Here is an 11,042-nt window from a genome sequence, read left to right as displayed (position 1 = left end):
TTAAGGGAAACGAACTCCACTCTACATGATCAGATCATCAAACAAGCACGAGACGCTCAGGCTGACAGAAGGCGTTGTTACGATGCAATGGCCTGCATGGAAAAACAAATGGAGTTGTTCCAGGATTAACTTGCTGACAATGCTCAAGCACTGGGAGTAAAGAACCGACAAATCGGGCAATTGTTCATTGAAAGGGACAACATTCGAGGAAGGATCGACGAAATTGGGCATTACATCTACATGAAATGCCTAGCATGTGAGCAAATACCACGGAAGACCCTCCTTGTTTCCATCATGGGCTGTGTCCACCGGATCATGAATGAATTGAGAAGCTTGCAGAGAGACCTTACACCTAGGGCCGCGAAAGGGCCGAATGATGCCTCGTGGGCCCCTAAGTTGGAAAATTAATCTTTGGTCAAAGTCCTGTTTACTTGGCTTTGTTGCATTCCCATGTGTTGTTTTCTTTTTCTTTTAATCAAATAGGGTTAAGAACTTTGGAGTCTTTACTATTGTTGTTCTTGGCTTAAGTCTGTAATAGCAAAATTTTGATAATGAAATTAAGTGATTCCAGAAGAATTTTTATGTGTCTTTACTTTGTGGCAGAACTACGCCTGGTCTGATTCGCGCGGGGACGTGATACGTAGGCAAATCCCATAAGATTCGACCGTTTTTTTAAAGAAAGAAAGAAAATACAAAAATAAAATAAAACACAGGGTTTCCCAAAGTACTTTAAAAGGGACAAATGAGCAAGCCGGGATGACGCATGTTGTTCGATGCAAAGCATGTAGAAACGGTTAACTGCCTAGGAGCATTGCATCCTCTATGTGTTATGATCAAATCTGTTAAGCTCTAATGCTAACAAAGTTTGTTGTTGTCTGAATCCAGACAAGTTAGTTGTTAAAGAACTCTGGCAACACACTCCTACCAAACTAGATCCAAAGGACCGGTAGCAACAAGCATGACTACTTCAGAGAATAGTAATGAGGAAGAAAGGCCGATGAGCCAGTTGTTAAAAGAAGTGATGGAAAAGATTGAAAGGATGGGACTAGAGATGAATGCAATGCAGCTAGCCCTAGCCAAAGCACAAAAGAGCCCTGAGCCACTGGGGCACATGCCGGAATACCCTCACTCCGGCCCTTCAACAAGCCTCCCAAACCCCCGTTATCATCAAGAAAGAAGCCCTCATGATTCCCAAGCTCCACCACCCCATCAACCTCTCCCAACACCCAATATTCCCACTTTTGTGGAACCCACATCAACCCCCTTGCAAAGAACGACCAGTGAGCCATTGTTTCAGGCTCACGATACGCAATACTATCCCCCTGAGCCTACATTCCATGCCCCCGAACCACATGCTTACAATCCACACTTGGAGGTATCGACAGAGATTGAAAAGCCGGTTAAAGCCCCTGAACAGGATGAGGTATTGAGAAAGTTCAAAAGCCTGGAGCAGTCCTTCAGGAACCTGCACGGTTTGGGCAACCAGGTCAGCGTAGCATACAAAGATCTGTGCCCTTTCCCAGACGTCCAACTCCCGGCTGGGTTCAAGATGCCTAAGTTTGATTTATATGAAGGGCACGGTGATCCCATGGCACATTTGCGGGGATTCTGTAGCAAAATGAGAGGGGCAGGCGGCAAGGATGAGCTGCTAATAGCTTATTTCGGCCAAAGTCTGAGTGGATCTGCACTAGAATGGTATACCAGGCAGGATTCCAGTAGGTGGTACACTTGGGATGATCTGGCGCAGGCTTTCACAGGTTATTTCCAGTACAATCTCGAGATAGTCCCTAACCGTCTCACATTATTAAGAACTGGGAAAAAACCCGGGGAAAATTTTCGCGAGTTCGGGTTCCGCTGGAGAGAACAAGCAGCTAGAGTCGATCCTCCCATGAGAGAGGGAGAGATGGTGGACTATTTCTTACAAACATTGGACCCAACCTACTTTGGTCACTTGGTGACAACGGTTGGAAAATCCTTCAACGAGGTGGTCAAGATAGGGGTCATGATAGAAGAGGGTCTGAGGTCCGACAAAATTTTGAACTATTCGGCACTCAAGGCCACAACCCAAACTATTCAGAACGGCACCGGAGGTGCGTTGGGAAGAAGAAAGAAAGAAGAAATTGCCACGATCGAGGCAGACAGTTGGTCCAGGGCTAGCAAGCCACACTACAACCAACCCAGACCTCACAGGCCAGACTACCCATACAACCCACCACAACATTGCTATCCACCTCGAGAACCAAATTGTTCCGTACACCAGGCCCAGACATACACTCAGCCTCCGGTTCGCCCGCAATGGCGTGCGCTGGTTCCCCAAAACACATATGCGCCACCATCAAACACTTATCCTCCACCGAGGGCGTATAGAAACCCGCCAGGGGCAGGATTTCGGGGAAATCCAGATGCTAGGAATGACAGGCTGCGGAAACACAAAACTTTCACTGAGTTGGGAGAAACCTACACCGCTTTGTTCCACAAATTAAGGCAGCTGGGTTTGGTTAATCCTGTCCAGACTCGAGAACCAAATCCCTCACCCCAGAATTTGGATCAATCAATAAGTTGTGAATACTGCTCAGGGATCCTGGGGCATGATACCGAAAAGTGTTGGAAATTGAGGCATGCCATACAAGATCTTATTGACACCAATAAGATCGAGGTCCAGACACCGGAGGCTCCTAACATCAACCAGAACCCGCTGCCAGCGCACCACGAGGCTCACATGATTGAGTTGGTGTATGAAGGGGGAGAGTTGAGAAAACCTTCACAGACAGTTATGATGATCCAGGCCGCTCCGAAAGAAGGATCGACCAGTGGAGGAACCGGGGTACAGTCGCAGAAAGAAGGCGTCAAGCCAGTAGTGATATTGGGAAAGAGCCCGTCCGCCATAACAAGCAGACTCGAGCCAAATAAGTTGGTAATATCAGGGACCCCACCCACGCCTGCAGTTGTGTTGAAAGGGGTGTACCGGGAACTAGTCACTATAAAGCCTGTAGTCCAGCTACCGATAATTGATAGCAAGGATGTGCCTTGGAAATACGAGAAGGCAGTGGTGATGTACAAAGGAAAACAGGTGGAGGAAGTTAGTTGTGAAGCGCAAGGGCTGACTCGATCAGGTCGGTGTTTTGCTCCGGTGGAGTTAAGGAAAACCAACCCAGTTGCAACCAAGAAACCTGTGTCTGAAGAAGAGGCTGAGGAGTTCCTAAGAAAGATGAAAGTGCAGGACTACTCCGTGGTCAAACAGTTGAGGAAGACACCGGCCCAGATCTCGCTACTATCATTACTGATCCATTCTGAGGAGCATCGTCGGGCCTTGATGAAGATATTGAACGAAGCTCATGTGCCCAACGAGATTTCTGTGAACCACCTGGAAACCATTGCCAACAAGATTTTCGAGGTGAACAGGGTAACATTCTCAGATGATGACCTGCCGATGGAAGGTACAGAGCATAATAAAGCTCTCTACCTAACTGTCAAATGTGAAAAGTCGGTAGTTACTCGGGTATTGGTGGATAACGGTTCAAGTGCCAATATCTACCCATTATCCACTTTGAACCAGTTAAAGATCGACCACGGATGGATCCGCAAGAATAGCATCTGCGTCCGAGGATTTGACGGAAATGGAACAGCCACTGTAGGGGATGTTGTACTTGAATTGACCATCGGTCCAGTCCTGTTCACCATGGAGTTCCAGGTGTTAGATGCCACAGTATCTTATAACTTTCTGTTAGGACGACCATGGATTCATGCAGCCAAAGCAGTGCCCTCCACCCTACATCAGATGGTGAAGTTCGAATGGGAAAGACAAGAGGTCGTGCTACACGGCGAGGACACGGCGTGCACCATGGGTGGCGCCATTGTACCTTTCATAGAGACCGATGATGACAAAGGTCCTTGGGTCTACCAGATTTTCGATACAATGTCGGCAAACAAGATTTCTAAGGGTGAGATCCTTCAGCACCCGAGGGTAGCTGCCGCGACAGTCATGATGGTCTCGAAAATGCTGGGTAATGGATTTGTGCCGGGAAAAGGCCTGGGAGTCGAGCTTCAGGGGATTGTCCAACCTGTCTCCCTGCCTAAAAATGTAGAAACTTTCGGATTGGGGTTCAAACCAACCGCAGCAGATAGGAAGCAAGCGCGAAAAATGAAGAAGAGGGTTTGGTTTCTGCCCAAACCAGTGCCACGTCTCTCAAGGTCTTTTGTCAGGGCAAGTGCCAAAGAGCCACCGGTCCCAAAGATTCTAGGACCATTGATTGGTATGGATGGGGACCTGAATCAGAGTTTCGAGAGGCTATTCGCTGATGTCAGTATGGTAGAAGCTGGAGAGGGTTCCAGCAGAGCAAAGATACAGTTTGTGGGGCCTGAGGCCAAGACCAACAATTGGACAGTTACTCCTCTTCCTGTCCGAGGGGAGTCTTGGTAGTAGGCTTTGATTTATGTTTTGTTTGTTTTGTTTTGTTCAGATTATTCAGGGTGTAATCCAAGTTTTACTTTTGTTTTGTAAAAGTGTGAACCCTTTTATCCCGCAAGTTTAATAAAGTTCTCTTCTTTGGTCCCATTTTAATTTTGTTTTGTTCTTTTTCGTTCTGAACAGTTCTCTTTTTACTGGTTCTAATGACATGGCATGCACAGCGGATCTTCGACCTAGTTTAATAAATCAATCTGAATCCGACTCAATAATACAAGAGGTCGTTTGTGACGATGAATCCGAATATGACGAAGATAAAGCCTTCGAAGAGATAAATCGAGAACTATGCCAATTTGAAGAAAAACCCAAACCTAACCTAAATGACACTGAGGCTGTGAATCTAGGAGACGCCGATAATGTCCGAGAAACCAAAATCAGCATCCATATTGAGCCGAATGTCAGGGAAGAATTGATCAAAACCCTCGTGGAATTCAAAGATGTTTTTGCATGGTCATATGATGATATGCCGGGATTAAGCACCAATTTAGTGGTTCACAAATTGACCTCTGACCCGGTATACCCTCCGGTCAAGCAAAAGCTAAGGAAATTTAAAACAGAAATGAGTGTAAAGATCAAAGAAGAGGTGATTAAGCAGTTGCAGGCGAAGGTCATTCGGGTCACTCGATATCTCGAGTGGTTGGCCAATGTGGTACCGGTTCCAAAGAAGGATGGAAAAATCAGGGTGTGCGTCGACTACCGCAACCTCAACAAAGCAAGTCCCAAGGACAATTTTCCGTTGCCCAACATTCATATCCTGATCGATAATTGCGCTGGGCGCGAGATCGGATCCTTTGTGTATTGCTATGCGGGTTATCATCAGATCCTAATGGACGAGGAGGATGTGGAAAAGACAGCATTTATTACGCCATGGGGAACTTACTGCTATCGGGTAATGCCGTTCAGATTGAAGAACGCCGGGGCAACGTACATGCGAGCAATGACTGCTGTGTTTCACGATATGATACACAAAGAAATTGAGGTGTACGTAGATGATGTGATCATAAAGTCTTGGCATCAGGAAGATCATGTAGCAGACCTAAGGAGATTTTTCCAAAGACTCCGAAGGTATGATATCAAGCTCAACCCGGCCAAATGCGCATTCGGGGTTCCATCAGGAAAGCTGCTAGGATTCATCGTTAGTCGACGGGGGATTGAGTTAGACCCATCCAAAATTGAATCCATCCGAGATTTGCCACCGCCAAAGAACAAAACAGAGGTAATGAGTTTGCTGGGTAGACTCAATTACATCAGCAGGTTCATCGCTCAACTCACCGCAACTTGTGAACCCATATTTCGGCTGTTGAAAAAGGACGCTGCGGTAAGTTGGACGGCAGAGTGTCAAGAGGCTTTTGACCAAATCAAAGGGTATCTGTCTAATCCACCCGTGTTGGTACCGCCTAAGCCAGGGAAGCCCTTAATTCTTTATCTGACGGTCCTGGAAAATTCATTTGGTTGTGTACTGGGGCAACATGACAACACAGGAAGAAAGGAGCAGGCCATCTACTATCTTAGCAAGAAATTCACAGTATATGAGGTCAAGTACACTCAACCCGAGAAAACATGTTGCGCCCTAACTTGGGTAGCTCAGAAGTTGAAACACTACCTGTCCTCGTATACTACTTATCTCATATCCCGTTTGGACCCATTGAAGTATATCTTTCAGAAGCCTATGCCCACAGGGAGGTTAGCAAAATGGCAAATTCTGCTCACAGAGTTTGATATCGTCTATGTGACGAGGACAGCCATGAAAGCCCAGGCGCTGGCCGACCATTTGGCAGAGAATCCCGTTGATGAAAAATACGAGCCTTTAAGAACGTATTTTCCCGACGAAGAGGTAATGCATACAAATGAGCTGGAGTTACCCGAGGAACCGGGTTGGAAGCTTTTCTTCGATGGAGCTGCAAACGCGAAAGGGGTTGGAATAGGAGCAGTACTCATTTCTGAAACAGGACGCCATTATCCTGTTACGGCTCAACTACGCTTCTATTGCACCAACAATATGGCCGAGTATGAAGCTTGCATTTTGGGTCTACGATTGGCTGCGGACATGGATGTCCAAGACGTCTTGGTCTTGGGAGACTCGGACCTCTTGGTACATCAAATTCAGGGTGAATGGGAAACGCGAGATCTAAAGCTCATACCATATCGACAATGTTTGCATGATCTGAGCAAGTGATTCGATCGGTGAAGTTCAAACATATCCCGAGAGTTCATAACGAGGTTGCGGATGCATTGGCCACCTTAGCATCAATGTTGCACCACCCTAACAAAATGTATGTTAATCCTCTGCACATCCAGGTCCGTGATCAGCACGCTTATTGCAACGCCGTAGAAGAGGAACTAGATGGCGAGCCCTGGTTTCATGATATCAAGGAATACCTCAGAATGGGGATATATCCGGAACAGGCCACTGGAGACCAAAAAAGAGCCCTTCGGCGTTTGTCAAATGGTTTCTTCCTCGGCGCAGGAGTTTTGTACAAAAGAACCCCGGATTTGGGATTGTTGAGATGCATAGATGCCGGTCAAGCCACGACGGTTATGGCAGAGGTACATGCTGGAGTTTGCGGGCCACATATGAGCGGATATGTATTGGCAAGGAAGATCCTTCGGGCAGGGTATTATTGGCTCACCATGGAACACGACTGTATCACTTTCGTGAGGAAATGCCATCAGTGTCAGATACATGGAGATCTGATTCATTCTCCGCCAACAGAGTTACATACGATGTCAGCACCCTGGCCGTTTGTTGCATGGGGCATGGATATCATTGGACCTATCGAGCCAGCAGTATCCAACGGTCATAGGTTCATTCTAGTAACCATTGACTACTTCACCAAATGGGTTGAGGCTAAAACCTTCAAGTCGGTAACTAAAAAGGCGGTGGTGGATTTTGTGCACTCCCATATCATCTGCAGATTTGGGATCCCAAAAGTAATCATCACGGATAACGGTGCGAATCTTAACAGCAGCCTGATGAGAGAGGTATGCCAACAATTCAAGATTACACACCGCAATTCCACCCCATATCGTCCCAAGGCGAATGGAGCGGTCGAAGCAGCCAATAAAAACATCAAGAAGATACTGCGAAAGATGGTGGAAGGATCTAGACAATGGCACGAGAGATTACCCTTTGCTCTGTTGGGTTATCGCACTACCGTCCGGACCTCCATAGGTGCAACTCCTTATTTGCTGGTGTACGGCACTGAGGCCGTAATACCAGCGGAGGTCGAAATTCCATCCCTCCGGATTGTCGCTGAAGCCGAGATTGATGATAATGAATGGGTCAGAGCTCGATTGGAACAGTTGAGCTTGATAGATGAGAAAAGATTGGCAGCAGTGTGCCATGGTCAGTTGTATCAGAAGAGAATGGCGAGAACATACAATAAGAAGGTACGCCCCAGGAAGTTTGAAGTAGGGCAGCAGGTGTTAAAGAAGATCCTCCCGCATCAGGTCGAGGCAAAAGGCAAGTTCGCCCCAAATTGGCAAGGGCCTTATATTGTGACCAGAGTGTTGTCCAACGGTGCTTTGTGTTTGACGGATATCGAGGGGAGATGTGTCGACATGGCTATCAATTTTGATGCAGTCAAGAGATATTATGCATAATTTCTTTAATTATGGCAATTATCGGTTCGTTTGTTTGTACTTGGTGCTTATTGGATAATGAAATGACAGAGGCAGTTCTTTCTTCTATCCAAACACTTTTAACCCTTGTTTCCCCCTTTTGAGCCTTAAGTTATTCTTTCATACCCCTCTTTTGGAATCACTAATGGAAAAGATATGAAAGAAAAAGAAAAGAAAAAAAAAAGAGGAAAAATCTTTAAAGGAAAATGAAAAAAAAGAGAAAGAAAAGTAAAAGAAGATAAAAATCATAAGAAATACAAAACCGTGGGAACTACGTTTGACCTGATTCCTCGAAGAGGATACGTAGGCGCCTCACGGCTCGGCCATAGTGTGCATAATGCCCATAAGCGTGCATAACAGGCACAATGTGCATAACGCACGTAGCTCAACCTAGAGTAAAAATAAAATCCCCCAAGCAAGAAAACTGGGGCAGAGGTTATGTTTTAAAAATTCCAACAAAGGTTAGATTCCAAAAGTTGTAGCAGATCACCCATCAAATTATTTCATTTTGATAGCCTTTCTTTAGCCCCACACCAAAACCAACATCGACGTCCAAAAGACCTCTCGATCAATATCCAAGAGGTGCCAAGTCATGCAAATAAAGCCGAGAATAATACGCCGATCCCCAGCAAAGAAGAGGACCATGAAATTGGAAATGAATTGATAGTCCAAAGGGATCTCCAGAAGAGAGAGTCACATCGATAACACCCCGATTCCTCGATGAAGAAATAAAATGAGAGAGTCTTATCGGTGAAAACCTTCATAGGCACCGAAGGCGACATAAGATGAGAGATATAAAATGAGAGAGTCTTATCGGTGAAAACCTTCACAGGCACCATAAGGCGCCGGGAGTTGAGAGAAAAGAGAGAGTCTTATTAGTGAAAACCCCTCGAAGGGCACTATGAGGCGACAAGACAGATCAACAAAAGGGTCCACATTCGCAAAGAAATGAACACTCATTTATCCCCAGCAAGTCAGACCATCGGGCAAGTCGATTGATACAAATAGACTGCGTCGGGGATCTATGGTGCACGTCATGATCACGGGGACCAGTCATGTCATCCAGATAAGTTCTTCTGAATTTCTTTTCCCACCAAGTATTGGTTCAGAAAGATTCTCTCCTTTTCTATTTTTTTATTTCTCTTTCTAAAAATTTGTCTTGAAAAGGATTTTTCAAAGCTTACTACCAGAGACCGAAGAGGGATTCATCCGATGCAGGGTAACCCCAACAGTCCTAAAGGCTAGCCCCAGGCAATGCAATGTTGTGCCCTGCAGTTTTGGAGGAAGTAAACTCCTAAAGGGAGTGGTTTCGGGAGTAAAAGCAGACTCCCACAGCATGTACTGTAAAGAGAAAGCAGAAAAGGGGATAAATTGAAAACCAATCCCCAGCAGGTCGGAAACCCCCAGCAAGCAACGTTGTCCACCAACCAGTTATGGGGGGCACAGAGCAAGAAAAGGGAAAGAGAGGAAAAATCATCCACCGGAAAGGCACCTCCTCCCACCATGATTAAAACTAACTAAATCCTTTTTTGTCTGCTGCAGGAAAACAAAGGATTGATGATGGCAGCAGGACGCGATGCCAGGGAAATCACCAAAACCGGGGCAGAAAATTTTCTGCCGATTGTCAAAAAAAAAATTCTCAGAAGAACGAGGAAATTTTTTTAATACTTTTCAGCTCTAGGTCGTCCACCAGTAAAATGCGGGAATACTTTCAGTTCTAGGTTGCCCACCAGTAAAATGCGGGAATACTTTCAGTTCTAGGTCGCCCACCAGTAAAATGCGGGAATACTTTTCAGCTCTAGGTCGCCCACCAGTAAAATGCGGGAATACTTTCAGTTCTAGGTCGCCCACCAGTAAAATGCGGGAATACTTTTCAGCTCTAGGTCGCCCACCAGTAAAATGCGGGAATACTTTTCAGCTCTAGGTTGCCCACCAGTAAAATGCGGGAATACTTTTCAGCTCTAGGTCGCCCACCAGTAAAATGCGGGAATACATTTCAGTTCTAGGTCGCCCACCAGTAAAATGTGGGAATACTTTCAGTTCTAGGTCGCCCACCAGTAAAATGCGGGAATACTTTTCAGCTCTAGGTCGCCCACCAGTAAAATGCGGGAATACTTTTCTGCTCTAGGTCGCCCACCAGTAAAATGCGGGAATACTTTTCAGCTCTAGGTCGCCCACCAGTAAAATGCGGGAATACTTTCAGTTCTAGGTCGCCCACCAGTAAAATGCGGGAATACTTTTCAGTTCTAGGTCGCCCACCAGTAAAATGCGGGAATACTTTCAGTTCTAGGTCGCCCACCAGTAAAATGCGGGAATACTTTTCAGCTCTAGGTCGCCCACCAGTAAAATGCGGGAATACTTTCAGTTCTAGGTCGCCCACCAGTAAAATGCGGGAATACTTTATGTTCTAGGTCGCCCACCAGTAAAATGCGGGAATACTTTCAGTTCTAGGTCGCCCACCAGTAAAATGCGGGAATACTTTTCAGCTCTAGGTCGCCCACCAGTAAAATGCGGGAATACTTTTCAGCTCTAGGTCGCCCACCAGTAAAATGCGGGAATACTTTTCAGCTCTAGGTCGCCCACCAATAAAATGCGGGAATACTTTTAGCTCTAGGTCGCCCACCAGTAAAATGTGGGAATACATTTCAGCTCTAGGTCGCCCACCAGTAAAATGCGGGAATACATCTCATAATTTTGCATTTAAGCAATTTTTTGGTCTTATATTACAGATTCTGGAATCAGTAACCCCACCAGAAGGCGGAAGGTTACAACAGAGATCCCCAGGCAGGAAACAATAAAATCCCCAGCACCAAGAAGCAGAAGGCTGCAAAGGCAAGCGCGCAATTCAAAAGGAAGAAGGGACCCAGCACCAAGAAGCAGCCTGGGAACGTTATAGCATGCCCAGCATAACAATTTTGATGAAGAAAGCCACACCACTGAAGAAACCATTGAAAGG

Source organism: Nicotiana tabacum, chromosome 6, assembly GCF_000715075.1.
Source record: "Nicotiana tabacum cultivar K326 chromosome 6, ASM71507v2, whole genome shotgun sequence".
Taxonomy (NCBI): Eukaryota; Viridiplantae; Streptophyta; class Magnoliopsida; order Solanales; family Solanaceae; genus Nicotiana; species Nicotiana tabacum.
Note: the sequence above shows the minus strand (reverse complement) of the source record.